This window comes from Pyrus communis, chromosome 6 (assembly GCF_963583255.1).
Source record: "Pyrus communis chromosome 6, drPyrComm1.1, whole genome shotgun sequence".
Lineage (NCBI taxonomy): Eukaryota > Viridiplantae > Streptophyta > Magnoliopsida > Rosales > Rosaceae > Pyrus > Pyrus communis.
In genome coordinates, this window is record NC_084808.1 from 1,453,373 (window position 1) to 1,456,993 (window position 3,621).

Here is a 3,621-nt window from a genome sequence, read left to right on the forward strand (position 1 = left end):
ATTCCAGATTTAGCACATGCAACCTAGCTGTCATGTCCCCCCCCCCCATTTCACCTATAAATACTCATTCATTCATCTCATTTCATTCACAATTCATTTCACAACAGAAATTGGTCCCTTGGGGCCATGCCCTTCACAAAAGTCCATCCATTCCATTCATACACTTCATCCATTGCAGAAATGTAGACCATAAACCCCCCTTTGTGCCGTGACTCTCCCTTACAATCCAAACATCATCCTTCCATTTCCATAATTCCCCAATCCATTCAACACACCAACAACATCCCTTAGACCTTGTGCTACGACGAAGAGGAAGATAAGAGGACCTAAACGTTCATACAATTCAAGTTTGAGTTGTTGGAATGTTTAGGTGTTTCTTTGATTCTACATCAGTTTTGCTTCAAGGGTTCTTTCTTCTTATTAATTCTATGTTCATTCATGTTTTATATTTTTATGTTAAATCCTTTGCAAACATGAATTGTAACTAATCCTCCTCTAGGGATTAGATGTAGCCTTGCAAAGTTTGCCATGTAGTTAATTCGGAATTCTCATTTAATCTATCTATTTCTTGCTTCATTCTCCGATTTAATTGTGACTTAGTGTGTTGATTTTAATGCTTGATCATCATTTGAATTAACCACAGGTTGTTTAACCAAGATTAAAGCACACATCATGCATAATCTTGGTAGATATGTGAATGAATGAAGGGGATGTTTTGCAAACATCCTGCCGAGTGTTCCCTTTGGTTTTGTGAAAGTTTCTTGTACACTACATAGTCTTGATTAGGAACCAAAGTTGCACATCACAATTAGGCTCATAATTAGAGACATTTGATCAAATCCACACATCATATGGCTGATCATATCTAAGTGAAACAAACCCAAGAAATAAGTAGAAGGATGGGTATAATCTGACTTAACAAGCATGGACTTGGCTTAGCAATGGTGAAATCGAATCTCTAGCTTCATCTTCATTGGTACTATCTTATTTTATTAATTGTTGATTCATTCATCTTGTGTTTACTTTATTTCCTTATGCTTTAATTTACAATCTGTCATTTTAGTTAATTTCGTCCAAAACTAAATCCCCCTTTACTTTATTGTCCAATTTAGTTAGAAAGTGTCTTAGTTTATGTTTCTAAGTGTTTTGATTCATTTTGTTACACAAATTCGTCCAAATTTGTGTTTGTGCTCAAATCTGCCCAGAAAGTGGTTTTTAGGCAGATTTGAGTGTGTTTGTGTTGTTTTGAGTCTTTTTGGTTTGGTTTAGTGTTTTAAAGTTTAGTTTTGCATTCTTTGAGTCTAGTATAGTGTTTCATATTGTGTTTTTACGTTTGAATCAAGCCATTCGTCCAACATTGAGTTTAAGGTCAGAAACTGCCTAGTTTGTGTTTTTAGGCAGTTTTGAGTCTATTGAACTTGTTTTGAGTCCTTTGAGTCTTTGTGAACGTTTTTAACTTTGTTTTTACGTTTTTGAGTCAAATCCAAGTGATTAACAATCCCTCCTAATCCCCGGTCCAGAACGATCCCTACTTATACATATACTACAATTTGACGAAAAGAGGGTTTAATTTGTGTGCGTATAATTCTCGCATCAAATTTTGGCGCCGTTGCCGGGGATTAGAAAATTTGCTAATCCTTTGGATTGTTTTATTTTCGTTTGTTTTTATTTTATTCCATATTCTTATGTTATTTTGTTTCTTGTTCTAGGTACCAGTTTATGACTCGGAGTTCTCATCCGATTCGTGAACATATCCTGGATTGATTGGGTTCTTCGTCCGGCTGCAAGACATAAAAGAAAGCGCTACTTGGGAGGCAACCCAATGCACTGAAAAAAAAAAAAAAAAAAAAATTTCATATATTAAATAAAAGAGTTTATACTAAACATGGAGAAAGATGGAGCCTTCACAGAGGTTGTTTGCTTGAAGCCCCACTACTGGGCAAAACTCTAGAAGCGGAAGGCATAGATGCGGAAGGCATAGATGCGGGAGGCATAGAAGCGGGAGGCATCGGAGCAGGAGGCATCGGAGCTAGAGCATTCCAGGCCTCAATACTTGGCCAAACGCTGGACGAGCCAGGAAAAATGTGCCTCTGGAAGTAAGCCGCAAGCCTTTGACGGTCACTTTGCATCCGACCATTGGATTCTTGCAGCTCATCAAGCTTCCTCTTCATACCCGTCGAATAGTTGTTGGCAAACATGAGCAAACTTCTATTCTCGTGCTTAAGAAGTTTGATTTCCTGCTTAAGACTTTCCACCTCTGCCATCAATGATTCCACCTGACGGGAGCGGGCAAGCAGGCGTTGGCCCATGTTGGACACAGAACTCGCACACTGAACACTAAGTGCGAGGGACTCTTGAACGGCCAACTCATCGGATCGTCCTGACAGCAGCCTACTATCTTTTGGAGTGAGGAGGTTCCTAGCTACTATTGTAGCTGTTGTGGCGTCCTGCATCACAGAGTCTTCACCTGTAAGAGGACCGTTAGAAGATAAGAAAGAAGGGCGCCATACGTTACCTTGACGCGGCGCGCCCGTATCACTGCTAAGGCTCAATTCCAAGCTAAGGTTCGATGGGTTTGCCATTTTTTTTTTAAGTGTTCAAAGAGAAGGGATGGAGTTAAATTTCAAAGGGCCGGAGTCGATTTTCAAGAATGGGAAATCTTCAGAGTATGTTTGTTGTGGTGATCGATAGCTCTATAAAAAGCCAAAGCGACGCGTCCACCGATTCAAGAAGCCAGAATTTCCGGCGTAATTTAGGCGACGCTTTCTCGGCTTTTCAGAAGGCGCGTTCAACTTTGTCAAAAGTTCACGTGGAGGTCATCATCGCAGCTACACTTTTGCCGACAAGCGTAAATTTCGGCGACGCTTTCTCTGCTTTTCAGAAAACGCGTGCGACTTTGTCAAAAGAGCTCTGACAAAGCCGCATCCGCACTACCACGTGTCGTTCAGAAAGCGAAGGGGCGCCTGTGCAGAAATCGAAGGGGCGTCCGTTCAGAAATCGAAGAGCCATTTTGCTCAGAAATTGAAGAGACGTTTGTCGACACGGGTAAAAAATACCACCACTTGATATTATCTCTATATATGTCGACCTTCGTCTCTTATGGCAAGGCAAACCTGAAGAAAATGTCCAACTCTTCCGCACCTCTGAGGGCGCACTCCCAGCAACGCCTTTTGAAATACTCAATTTTTTCTCCCCCAAAGAAGATACCAGAAACCTGGAGTACAAATAAGGCAGAAGGAAACGGTCGATCGAAGCATGTGGAGACAACCACAACAAATACATGTGCTGCTTCATTCACCGTTTCTTTAAAAGCAAAGGTATCTCATATCATCAAGGTCTAAAGCAAAAGTATCTCATATCATGCTCTTTCCCTGTCCTTTCCTTTGTCCTTGTTATTACTCGCATGGCAAAGTAAAACGAAAGCAATCAGAGGCACTTGGAGTCAGTCTTCTGTTCTGGAACCGACTGCCTGGAATCCATTCCTGATTGCTTACCTAGCGTTGCTCTCGACCACTTCTGCAAGGGGAGCAAGCAAGGCAAGGAAAATGATACATTGAAGCATGTGGAGACAAACATAGGCTGAGTTATCCTCCAACCCTTTTCAATACGAATTGGAAAGAT